The following is a 13,831-nucleotide window of genomic DNA, read 5'->3' as shown; positions in this document are numbered from 1 at the left end:
CAAAGTGGCCCACAGAAGCCTGATCGGTGTGTCTCTTGACATATTTGCGAATTTTTATTGCCATATATAAAGCCTCTTAAGTTGTTTTCCTTCTAAGCCCCGCCCCTCTTCTTGAGGCTAAACTCTGCCAACCTCAGTCCTGTCACAGAAATGAAGGAATATCTTCTACAAAAATATCCAAAACAGAAAAAAAAACTAGATTTGTGGAGCAGGTTCTGAACAGATATTTTACTTGGACCTCCTGAAGCCGGAGCTCTGAAATAATACGGATAATACTATTGTTATGTGATAGTCTCTGGTGAAGGTAAAATAAAAAGTGTAGCAGCTGAACCCCAGCTGGCTTGTGCGTGTTACTTTAGCACACAAAGCATTTTGCTAAACCGGAGTCGCTGCTGCTGACCGGACTGCTGAAATTGCAACTATTCACCAGGCTGTTTGCTCGGTAATTGTATTTCCACAGGGCGGCTTTACATATCAGCCCAGATCTTCCTGTCGCTGACCTCTCTAAATAACGGTAACAAAGAGCGCACTTGTCGGCACCGGTGTGTCCCTCCAACACAATTCACCCGCCACCGATGGGGCCCGGCCACGGCCCCTGGCCCCCCGCGCGGCGTCGCTGGCTATTTGCCGGAGCGCGGATCAGACGGCCCCTCAGCCACGGGGAGCGGTGAGAGCGGTTGATGGAGCTTGTGGAGATCAGGGCTAGCTCGCTTTAACACAGCCAGCACCTCCAACAATAGCCGCCTCTGACAGCTTTGCATAATTCATCTTGTCGAGTCTCTCTCCTTCCTCCTTGACGCTGCTCTCTCCCTCTCCTCTTTCAGTTTATCTTCAGTCCCTTTTTTTCGTGCCTCCTGGCGCTTGGAGAAGGAGGAGAGGGAGAACCAAGGCAGTGTTCCATCAGACGCTGCCTGTTTCCCCCTGACACCAGTGATTCTGGAGACAGAGGAGTGTTTGTCTGCAGGATGATTCCCAGACTCTGTGAATCCTGGATGCCATCTGAACCACATTGTTTTCCTTCTTTACAGAGGTGCAATGCCAACATCCCATGCTGCAAGAGAAATCTCCGAGCTGCCGCTTCAGAATTAGAAAGACAACACATCTCCTTTGATATTTGAAGAAACCAGTTTAGATGCTAGCAACTTTAACGCTAAAACGTGTATTTGAAAATGCTTTTTATTTTTATAAATATTGGTTAACCCACTTGGAAAATAGTCATGCAAAACGATTCGCAGTCTGAGGGGAAGCAGTGTCAAAGTGTCAACATGTGTGCAGGGATTGCTTTCCATGATATCGCTGGAATAAATGTTTGTGAGTTAGAAAAACGTCAACATGATTATGTCACTAGCGTGTGGCTCAAAGCACACGATTCCTGGCTGCTCTTCAGTCCTGCAGCTTTAACTCGGTTTGCCAGCTGCTTTTAAACCGAAACGTCGAACAACGAGTGAATGAAGCTTTTAAGCTCATCATCAACAGGTCAGCATCAGACATGGAGACGAAACGCTCAGGTTCACAGATAGACTCCACCAGCGTATCGACCAGCGTCTGGACCCCGCCAGGACTGCAATACTCAACTCTACCCCCAAAAGTTCCCATCTGATAAAAGGAACAAATATCTCTGAAGTGATACACGCAACATCCAACAACTCCTGATGCAATACGCCGCTCTGAAGCGTTAACAACGGCCCTGCCGCTGACTGAAAATGGTGCTACCTCAGTAGCTTAAAGGGTTCATACGAGACTTTCTCTTTTGGTTCACTTCCCCCAGTGGATTACAGTTTTTGGTCAAAAAAAAAAAAAAGTGCAACAGCATGAAAAGATCCCTACTGTGTTTCCTGTAGTCTACGGCGAGTGGGAGAGACGCAGCAGTGCTATAACGCATTGTAACGAGAGCCGATTCAGATTTAGCTTCCTTTGTCTGCCTCGTTTTATGATTGTGACCTGAAAAAAATGAATCAGCTTTTTTTTTTTTTTTTTAAATCAGATTGTGACGCACGGGAGCGATCCAACCAACTCAGGTGAGACTAAATCTTAGCAATTATTTCTGGTAATTCTTTTGTTTTTGTTTGCTAATTACAAAAAAAAAGCATAATCAGAAGTTGTCTGACTGCAGGGGGTGATCCATTTTGAGCAAAAATACCCAGAAACAGGATGTTATGTAATGTTTTCAGCAAACAATATATAATTTGGTTAAATCACATGTCAACATTTGAGCTTTTTTTTTCAATTATATCCCCATTATTTTTTTTATTATGAAAAATAAGATGATTTGGTCATGTTTTAGTATATGGCTACAAAATGGTCGCAGGAACGGATGAGGTGGGCAGAAAACGTACGTAACGGTGAACGGGTAAACTGACCCAGAGCCAGCAGCTCAAACAAATGATGACGATGATAAAATTATGAACAACAAATACAGATTCATATTGTTTGGAGAAGACTTTTCATGCCACGTTTGACTGCTTGGTTGCTCTACAATTAAAAGGCGGCAGTCACTGAGTCATCACCTGGATCCTGAAGAGGTCCAAGTTTAAATGACTTTGTTTAAAACTAACTATTTAGTCAGGCAGGGAGGAAGAAGCAGCACTTTCTGTCAGTTCTAGGGTTGTAACATTTAAATGATCTGGTCTGCACCAGGTTGTTAAACTTCAGTGTCCAAAAAAAAAAAAAAAAAGATAATAGAAAACATAAAAAGATGAGAAGAATTGCATAATAATGAGAATATCACAAAACTAACTGAAGCATAGAACGTGTGCTAACCCAAGAAACTGAACGGGGAGTACTTTCTTTACACCTCAACTGTATCATTTTACTGAGGAGCCCATGAACTTCATGATGCCTCTGATAACACAATCAAAAACCAAAAAGCTCTTTAATTAATAAACGCTGCCAGAACTACCAGCAGCATCTATTCACATTTTGATTAAAACTTATTCAATTGAATACATTCTTCTTTAGCCTTGTCATTTACTGTTGTAAACATTGTTAACACACTTTCTTCTTGAAATGACAGAATGCAGATTTTACACTTTTAACATCACCAGGTATGAAACAGGGGATGAATTGGTCCATACTTGGGAATAAAAGTCCAATCAAAACCTTACAATGTGCAACAAAACATCAAGATAGCTTTTATTTTTTATTTTTTTTGAAAAGCTTAAACATAAAACATGAACTAGAAATAAATTGCGCTGGCTGCAAATTCCTCTGCAAACGTTATGAAGGATGAGCTTACTGCACTCATGAGCGATGATGAAATCCTGCTCTGTGTTGGATTTCCTGTCTCAGTGTAAGATGGAGAATATTCACAACTGGAGTAAAGTGATGCAAATCTCTGATACAGTCACTTCAGATTATTCCACGCGTCTGGGGCTTGAAGCTGCAGCCCTCATGGATGCAGCATATTTAAAAGATAAACAAAGCCACAGTGAGACTGGGGGAAACAAACAATAAAAAAAAAAGCTGGGCTGAACCCAGAGCAGTCGGTTTTTCTTCCTCCTCTCTTGTCCCTCTCTGTTAAATCACGGTGGTCAACATCAAATCCTCACCGTTTTATTGCTCTGCTTTGTTGTGTCTAAATTAAATAATGAAAAAAAATGTATGTGGCAGTCCTGAGATAACATAATAAGCAGCACAATAAGCTGAGCAGGGATGTTTACAAATCCCCCAAATAACTCTTTACCAGGGACTCATATGAGTTCTGCATTCACTGAATCTTTTAGTGGGGAGGGAAAAAAAGAGAGAGAAATAATACGCGAGCACAGCCAAATTCAGTTTTTGAAATGTAATTGCTATGTGTGGACAAGTGGAATATAAAAAAAGGGCTTTTTAATGTTTCTTTTGCAGTCTCTGCCTGTATCCCAAATGGTAATAACAGGTTATTCAGAGAATTCGTACATGCAGGCGACAGCGTTTATCTGTATCCAAGGCTACAGACATTGAACCCAGCTCTTATCAAAATAGGTGCTCCCTTCCATATCACACAACCAATTACACCAGACAATCTTAATTCAATGGTCCACAGCCTGGCTCTCTGATATCGGCGCGAACGCAACGCCGCCTCACATATGGGATCTGAGGAAGTAGCGCAGTTCGTGTGCGTTGGCTTTATTGAGAATCCTGCAAGACAGCATCAACAAACGGCCAGGTACTGCTTACTCAGAAAGAAACGACTCCGCGCTGTGTAAAACAAATTCTGCCGCGCAGACCTGTGGCAATTTACAGACAAAAATCCATGATCGACCCATTGTTACGGAAATAAATTAAATTGTAGTAACGCTGCACCTACAAGGTGGTGGCGGGAAAGAGCAATCTCAGCGCCACGGAGAGGGAGAGCCAGCGTGAAGCCGGTTATGTGCACAATAAATCTGCTAAACAAAGGAGGATGGATTTGACTGATTGGGAGGAAAACTGGGACTCGTTGAAAGAATATTATTTATTCAGGGAAGAGTGCATTTTTAATTGCAAAATTCCCAATCAAATATCACTCGAGCGTCGGCCTAATCTGGACATCTGCTGCTGGATCCTATTAGCGGAGCAGCGAGACACAAGCTGAAAATCAGGGCCGCAGCTACATTAGAAATGCTCTGAGCATACAAACCTGGCTAGCAGATAAAAATTCAAATACGGAGAGCTATTCCAAAGTGCTGACACCGGGTGTCATTCAAATGCACCGCGCATGATTGTAGCACAAACTAACCCTTCCTGCCTGAGAATATGCAGGGGCAGATGGAACATACGCAGCAATCTGAGCAGCCGCAGACAACAATGCTGTGGCGGAAAAACTTCAGTCAGGACCACTGCAACGGGAATGCAATACTCCGGCGCTGCTGCAACTACGGGAAACTATAAAACCTGACCAAATAAAGACGCTGATGTACTGCTAAAAATAAAAAATTCACATAAATGGTCCAAAATAAATCAATATACTCTCTTCGGTGGTATGAAATCAGAGCAGGTACACACCGCAGACCAAGAACGAAAACTCCTATTGAGTGCCCCCCCCCCTTTCCCTTAAGCAATTGTGCCGCATAAACAATACAAAAAGAATCGAGATGGTTTTATTCTTTAGTTGTCAGCATTTTAGGGTGTATGTAGGTCATGATGGCACACTATGAGAATACAGAAACACAGCGCGCCTTATAAAAGAAACATCAATCTGAAAATTCATTGCATCGTAGAGCTTTCTCAACTTTCAGCGGGGAAACTTGGAAAGTCTGGCCGGCAATGATTGGCCAGAGAGCGACTCCTGAATGCACATCGCACGCCTCTGGAAGTCAAAGACTGCTGACCTGTATACTATTACACCGACTGCGAGGCTCCACTTTAACCCTCTTCTGTGGACTGATTCCATATTTTCTTTCCCTTCACCCTTCTGAGGGAAAAAAAAAAAAAACAGGAATCACAGGGAATGTGTTTCTGACTGCCTTCACACGCTCGTACTCTTCATCGCCCTTCGTCACCGATCAGACACGAGGCTTTGGGCATCGCTGAGGCCGTGTCGACTGAATTATTGAGGCCTTCAAGCGGCTTCATTGACAAGCTCGGCTGCCGCCCAGCTTCCCACTGGGCTGTCCAGGGGTCACAAAAGACCAGACCTGAGGCCCCTGGCAGGCCGAAGCTGTTCTGAGAATCCCCCTTTTCCAGCGCGGACGCTGCTTTGTGAACACAAATGGGACGTAAAACAAACACTAGCGAAAAGCAAAAGGAGTAAAAAAAAAGTTGAAATTAGCAGCCACAATGACCCCCTGACATTCTTTAAATGTGGGTCAGTTTGTGACTTCATATTCGATTCCTGTTCTAATCACAAAAGTCGAATTTCCACACCGCTCTGGGCAATCTTCCCAAACAGAGAGCGTGATGAATTTCTATTTTATTCTCCCTATGACACAGGGAAGCACATTTCTTTTTGGGTCTCATCACCAAGCTTCGGCCTGGAACATGCAGGGAGAGCTTTGCTGTTTCAAAGTCAAACCCACTGCCCAATCTTTCTGCTTGGGCTTGACCCAGAAAGCCCACCGGAGCACCGCTGAGCCATAAATGGTAATCTGTAGGTTACAACAGTGAGAGGCGGGGCTTCTTCCAAAACTGGACCAGCAGGACGGTACCCTGTGGTTTGTGGCAGGTGGCTTTAATCCCAGCGTGCCTTGACCACGAAGACTCCAATCAAAACCACACAAAAATAAAAGGAGCTGTCATGCCTGAATATCTGCTTTCCCCTGATTTCCAGTCATCCAGCAGCCGAATGGCTCCCACATCACCACAGACAGCCACCGCTTGGGTTCCACTGTCTGCACCGTCGCCACCAACACATCTGCATGTTTGTGTGCAACAAGATGCAAGGATCGGTTCATGTTCTGCACAATCCAATAAATCACGGCGGGCACCGCACAACAGCCACCAGACAGCTACAATAGCCATCGCCTTGAGAACACTCATCCGTCCTGTTCAATCAGAGCCCCGTTTCTGATGTGGCACGTCAACGTGGAACATTCATCTTTATGTGAGGAAAAATCCCCATTTATATTCCGAGCTGTCTCCGGCTCCTCTGTAGTGAATTTATCAACATATTTATGAATTGGGTAAGAAATAAATATGTTACATAAAAAGAGGCTGCGCATAAAGCATATGCCATGTTTTTTATGGTGTTTTCTGCTCTCGCCGTGCGGCATACAATGTAGTTAAGGACCATGGCAATGCATCAAGTGCTGTCACTAAATATCCCTTCTCTAAGCACATTTCAAGAGCACGCAATCCTCTCCCTTCCAAATCCGAGGGTGACTTTCAGCGATAATTTGGCAACTCGCACAAATCCCGCACACCACCTCTTCCTTTCATGATGCTTTCTAAACAGGATAAACTTTGTTGCAGGTGTGCCTTCACTGAGCTAAATTCAAGTAATCCTCTGACTGCAGGGCTTTAGGGTGAAAACGAGAGTCTATCAGCTGGGGGGGGGGTGCAGAAACTCGGTTATGTTAAACTCCAATCGACCTAAAGAATGCACCATGGCGTGCTTTACATGCACTTTTCCACTATTCATCATGATGCCGCGCTGCTCTCGTGGGAGTGGAGGGGAAAAAAAATGCACCGAGAGAAAAAGCCAGCGAAAGAGAGAGTACAGCAGACAATAGCAAACCAGGATTTGTGTTAATAGTAACAGATTAGAGGGCAGCAATTATGTAAAGTAAATATGACACGGAACCGATCCGTGGAGCCCAGGGAACCGCTGCTAGTTTGTCAGGCTGCATTAACCTTCACATGTTTGCTCCGACGTGTTGAAACAGGCGACTGGGCCACACTGTTTGGCATATCAAATGTTTTAATCCCAGAGGTCATCGCCTGGGCCGCTGTCAGAGAAAAAGGCGCGATGCTGCCGGGCGCGATGCTGCCGGGCGCAGGCCTGCGCACGGACTGCTCTTCCACGGCACTCAGGTGTTAGCAGGAGCAGCTGTCCTCACTGCTTTTTCTTTACAATCTGTAAAACCGTTTAAAGGCCCAGTTCAACTTGGCACCATCCCCAAAAGAGGACCTTATCATCACAAAGAATATTCAATTCTCCACAGGAATAATAAAAAAAGGATATTACTTAAGGAAAAGAGCAGTGTGCACACAGTTCATCTAATACGTCCAAATTAATTAGCCTTTTTTTTTTTAAACTTCCAGCATTGATTAGAGAATCAGCCGGAGAACTTCCCAGAATTATCAAATGCTTCACCTGCTTCAATTAGTTGACTTGAAAGGCGGCAACGTTAAAGGCTGAGGAACCAGATTAAAGCCTCAATAAGAGGTCACAGCAGAACGTCTCGGCGCTCGACGCGTTGCCATCTTCCAGACTCTGGGCCTGTCGATTAAACCGTGAACTACAGCACCTTTTCTCTGTGCAGCTGTGCTAAACGCGTCGACGGACGGAGGGAGAGCTGCTGAGCTCGTTCTGATCCCAGGTGCTTCTGAACACAACATGTGCCGCTCTGACCAGCTGAAAATCAGCTGGATAGGCTTCTGTTCCAGTTATGATCAGTGCCTCTGAAAAGGAGATGCGACTGCTGTGCAACTACAGGGTGCCCCAAAAAAAAAAAAAAAAAAAAAAAAAGACAGACTGTCGTCTCTGGGTGTTTATTGGTTGTCATAAAACACTCGCCACATCTTCCTAAACTTATTTCTTCCTCCCCGCAGAAGCACATGTTATGATTTGCAGGGGAGGTAGGTGGGAACCGGGGGTAACAAACCTTTCAGCGGGCATAATTCACCACACACGCCCGAAGTAGTGAAGCTCTGCATTGGTTTATGATTCCAGTCGTTGTCAGACATGGAGCATAAAACACAAAGTGGCCTCAACTGCTGCAGTTCCTCAATCACACTGGGGACAAAAGCCATAAATCAATTTAGCTGAACAGATATACTTGTCCTCCTGGGCTATCATGTGGACTCAGATGCATGTGTTTGCAGATTGCATTTAGCCTGATCCATGTCAGAGTGAAATCAGATCAACATTTCTCTTCATGCTAAGCAGTCTGGGCACCGCTCACAGTTTAAAACCACAGGGTAAAGGGAAATGACTAGAAATTTGATTTGTTTAAAGGGAAATAAAAATCACCAACTTTAAAAATAAAAATATAGGTGTGAGGTTTTTTTTTTCTACAGCAGGAGATTTGGCATTTGGCTCAGCTTTGGATATCCACGGTAAAAACCCATCAATGAGACTTCCTGCAGAACCAACAGAAGGCTCACGTCAAGTTTTTTTTTTTCCATCTTAAAGCTCTAACCCCCACGCTGTAGACTGCTTAGTGAGAAAGCTCAAAATTATCCAAATTACCAGCGAACAGGGAGCTCCATTTACATCACATGCGAGGTTTCTGGGGTTTTCTGACCAAAGTAAGTTTCTTTTGTTGTTGTCTTTTTAAAAAACTGGGTCAGACCATGTTTTAAAAAAAAAAGTAAGAGGGAATCCAGAATAATAGGAAGGCTGCTCTCATTCATCGTTATTAGTTTTAATTATGCAACAAACCATCAAATGCAGCTGCGTTATATGTTCCTAAGTCTGAATAGTCCTGCTAAGTCTATAAAAAACATGAAATATGATAAGATTGACCCTTACAAACTCTATGCGTTCTATTATTAAACTTCACATCGCAAACCGAGCGGATCGGGAAATATCTTGTTCTCATTAAAACAGCATTGGGAGGCGCTGCTTAAAAAAATATGAAATAACATACATGTAATTCATATTTATCAGCATGGAGATGGAGAAAATGGGACAAGGATCCCACCAGGTTGCGGCTCTCTGCGTCTTGTCAGAGGATACGGAATATTACAGACGAGCACATCAGACATGTTCATAAAACAGGTCTAATCAGATTTATTTCTGTTCCTGTTCAGATTTGGAGGAAAAAAACGGGGAGAAAGGGAAGCACTGACCTGTAAGCAGCTCCTGCGGGTCTGACCGAGGCGCGTAAACTTCCAGCGTCGCGCTTCGCTCCCAACTTGCAGGCGGCGGCGCGCACAATAAGCCGCGTGTGCCGATTTGGCAACGGCTCCGTTTTTCTCTCCTCTGCGCACAAAAACAACTCCTCTCAGTCCGCCCGCAGACGCCGAGACCGACGCGCGCGTCTCGGAGCAACAGCCCTGCGCCCGGCCGTGTGTCCGGCGCTCCGGAGGCTGTGGCGGTGGAGCGGAGAGCTTCGGCTGCCAGCTCCGACGGAAACCTGTCTCTGCTCCGAAATCTTCCCAGTCCTTCCGGCGAATCAGCTCAGGCAGTAGTTCCAGCGATGCATCTGTCCTCCCCCCCTCCTCAGGAGATAACGGGGATATATGTTTTCTGTCGCCAAGCAGCTGTGCAGGAAATTTAGAAGTAAAAACAAAGGATAGAAGAGAAAAAAAAATCCGATCCTCACTCGGTAAGGATGCGGATGCTCGCCACCCGCTCCGCTGCGCTTTTGTCCGATATGCACTTGTCAGCTGGGAAGCTGCGCATCCCGTCCTCAGCCTCAGCCTCAGCCTGCGCTCTGCCTATCAGCACCGGTCCAGGCCGTAAATACAGAGGAGGGTCAACTCTGACCTCCAGTCTGTGAGCAACAAGCGCACGGCGGGCACCTGAGGAGCCTCATTAACGGGAAACCTACAGGACGTTTTAACTCGCAAAATCCGTTTGATGCCGCCAATTAAATCCAAATTTAGTTAGAGCTGTAAAAAAAAAAAAAAAAAACTAAAAATACAACATTAAGCAGCAGATGTGCATTGCAGCTTCCTCTCTCAGGCCACCTGCCTGTTCTCCCCCCCAGCATCATCTCCTGCTTTGTTTAGGGACGCTGTTCATTAAGCCTACAGTAAAGCTATGAGGACGCCCAGCCATTTAATTGGATAACTCACAAACCTCCAGTTTCTTACCTTCACTCAAACAAAGGTTGATGTAAATAAATATGTTAGTTCTTAGCAGCGAAGCGTGGCAGCTAAAGGTTGTCCAAGTTGTTAATTAAACAGTCTCACTGCTCAAATTGATATGTTGCTTTTGGTTGGAGCTCGGTTCAGATGGTCTCATCGATCAGCTGCAGAGGGGATTCACACAAATTAGGCGCAGATTGAGCTCCATCAGTCAAATCCACAAAAAACAAAGTAACCAAAGCAACTACTGCTGTCATGGACTAAGAATCCGCTCTTTTCCTTCAACACAGAAAGTAGCCTTGGACCAATGCCTTATTTTCTTCTGTACCTGTTCATACCGGGCCTGGTTCTCTTGGAGTCTTTTCCCCCCACTGTCACCATATGCTTGCTATACAATCATATCAGATCTTTAGAATAATATTGAAAAGTTCATTTTATTTCAGTTGTTCAGTTCCCCTGAGTGAAACACGTGTTACAGATTAATTAAACAAACTGATGTTTAAAAGCTTTTATCTTTTGTTGATTATGATAATTTAACACTTACAGCTAATGAAAACATTTAAGAATAAATATTGCATTTAAAATGAAATAAATTAAAAACCGGTAGGTTTAATGACAAATTTGATTAATACCTGTTTATGTGTTGTTATTACTAATCTGACAAATTAGCATCGTTTAATTGCATATATCACTTTTATTGAATATTACTCTAAATTATATATATATATATATATATATATATATATATATATATATATATATATATATATATATATATATACAATTTTCATCCTATTAAGTTCTTGTTTTGTTGAATTTGGTGGATGTTTGAACGTAACACAGTAAAAACAGAATCCCCTTTTATGTCCAGGGGTATTTAGAACTATTCATAATTTCCTCCATCTTGATGAGATTATGAATCCGTTTAATGTGAAAAGAGGAACCTCAGAGCTTGACGCCACCACCGCCGTCTGTCACTGTGGATACGTTGCTCTTCATGTTCTCATTGTGGGATGTGCTGGGTTGGTTTTGTGCCTAATTTACGTTTTGGGATCATGGTGGTTCAGAACACATTTTCCCATGAGGTTAAGTATAAAATAACAGTTTCTTAACCTCACTGCTTAGTCTCGACATACCGTATGGAGAACACCGGAGATTGTTATCACATGTAGGACACAACAACTCCTGCAGCCTCTCTGACCTGTTTCATTCTTGTATTTTCATCATTTTATGGAGACCTGCCTTTCTGTACTTTTCTCTACACTGAAACCATTTGACATGAGCAAAACTAAACAATCTCCTGGGGAATAAAAAGATGATTCTCTATAAATGATGGCAGCTGTAAACCCAATAAAACTGAACGCTGGAGCAGAATCAGAAGATCCAGCATCCAAGTATTAGTTTAAGCGCTGTTTACCTTACATTGATTACTTTTCACAAAATAAGACGATGTGATCAGCTGACTCTGATTGTTTGGACGATGGATGAATTAATATATTTGGATGGAATTGGATTCTAGTTAACTGCACATGAAGTGCAATGAGATGACGTCTGTGGTGATTCCCCACTGGATACAGTATCATGGTTCTGGTAGCAATGCAGCACTTGTTGTGTTGGACCCTGATGCTGCATTTGATGCTATAGAACATGAAACCCCCTTAGACTGCCAGGAGTAGTGGCTAAGTGTGAGTGGAACAGCGTTTCTCTGAAAACAGGGTATGTACCGTATCCTGAAGCGTTCCTCTTCCTCTGCTCCTCTGGGGTTCCACTGGGCTCCATCATAGGCCCAGACCTGTTCTCCCTTTACCTCTGTATGGAAACAGGATCAGAAAACACAATATTTACCACCAAATTCCCTTAAATCTCCCCTTACTGACATGATATAGTACATAGAATAAATGTTTTTAGACCTAATAGGCGGGGGGAAAAACAAGTTTATTTATGTACATCATTCGGTTAACATTCCAGTATTATAGATTCAGATTTGCACTTCGTCAATCCAATCATCCAAAGCTAAAAAATGCTCCTACCAACAGATAATTATTGGAAAATTGTCACACTTTTAAACATTCATGATATACTCAATCATGCTTTTATTACTTCATAGTAACGACCTGCTTATTATATCGTCTCACGTCTCCTGAATCCTGAGCTCAGCCCTCCAGCCTGAGGCTCTTTGCTTTGGCTCCCCAGTTATTTCTGAATTCATTTTAAGGTGGGCAAGGCTAAATGGGCGAGCGCCTACATATATCAGCTGATCTAGAGCATTTCCATCCACCCCCAAGAGCTCCCAGATCAACAGACCAACTTCTCCTACGTGTCCCAAGATGGAGTCTCAAGCACAAAGGAGAAGGAGCCTTTTCAGCTGCTGGTCCACTTCTGAGGAAACAGCTGCTCCTTCATGTTCAACGGGCTCTTTGCCTCCCTGCCTTTAGGTTTAGGCTAAAATATTTTATTTAGGACTAAGCCTGACACAAGAAAGGATCTTTTTTTTAAATAAATAAAAAAATAACTGTTTATGATTATGATCGTACTTTTTAACAAAACAAAACAAAAAATTAATCCGCTCGATTTTTGTAATTATAATAACCAACCATATAAACCTTGTATTTATAATTAAAAAGACAATGAAACATAATTTATCACTTTGAACAGTAAAACAGTAGATGTATTACATTTTACAGAGAATATGTTAAACAGCAGGTTTGTTGCTTTCCTTAAAAACAGTATTTAACCCAGTAGGCAGTGACAATTGTACTCAAATGTTTTACGTAGACATAATGTATTTAATTACACAGTCAACAAATAAACTGAACTGAATCAGGATATTTGAACTCGTTCCCTCTGCCCAGAACATTCAGCCATGTGAATGCTTTAATGGGGCTTTGGTTGATGATAACGCAGACAGACTTGAAGTTCTCCTGCACTCTGTGAGAATTTCATCTTGATGAGCTCCAGCTACACAGATAAGTCCACGTGCCTCCCAGCTATTCGCCCAGACCGCTTTAACCAAAACATACGGGACTCTATCTGATGGGCTTCAAATGATAGCATTTAGAGAATATAGCACCGAAAGCGGGGTTTCATTAATTACAAAAGCAACAGTCTGCTAATCCCACTAGAAAGGCATTTCGGGACCGAGTCGTTTTGGTTCTGAGGCAGAGAGAAGAGAGAAAGACTAACAATACCAATGGCAGATCACAGACCTTCAAACTATGGTCTGCAGGCTCCGCGGCTCAATAGGGGGCCAACTACTGCAGCTCTGACTGGGCATTTTTCCTTTAAATCCCCTTCCTGAATTTACCCCACGTCTGACCACATGCAGAGATGAAGTTATCACTGAGGACAGCTTTTCTCCAAGCAAAATCAGCCCTACCCTCCGATGCTTGATTCCTCTGTTACACCCGCGGCACATCAAACGCTCGCCTCCATCAAATGGCATTATCTGCATAAA

At 43.3% G+C, this 13,831-nt stretch overlaps 1 protein-coding gene across 7 annotated transcripts in view; it reads right to left on the bottom strand.

The window, feature by feature from the left end:
• Positions 1–12,123, bottom strand: part of si:dkey-237h12.3 (teneurin-3) — a 208,992-nt gene extending 196,869 nt beyond the window's left edge. For 6 of the 7 annotated variants that reach the window (XM_012876933.3, XM_036127294.1, XM_021323761.2 and 3 more), the window contains exon 1: positions 9,415–10,271. The gene's annotated coding sequence lies outside the window, so the exon portion shown is untranslated. Of the gene's footprint in view, positions 1–9,414; positions 10,272–12,101 lie in introns of those variants that run through there. The other variant, XM_036127293.1, reaches the window with a different exon arrangement.
• Between the last annotated feature and the right edge of the window lie 1,708 nt (positions 12,124–13,831).

Source organism: Fundulus heteroclitus, chromosome 23 (assembly GCF_011125445.2).
Source record: "Fundulus heteroclitus isolate FHET01 chromosome 23, MU-UCD_Fhet_4.1, whole genome shotgun sequence".
Taxonomy (NCBI): domain Eukaryota; kingdom Metazoa; phylum Chordata; class Actinopteri; order Cyprinodontiformes; family Fundulidae; genus Fundulus; species Fundulus heteroclitus.
This window is presented reverse-complemented; position numbering and strand designations above follow the sequence as displayed.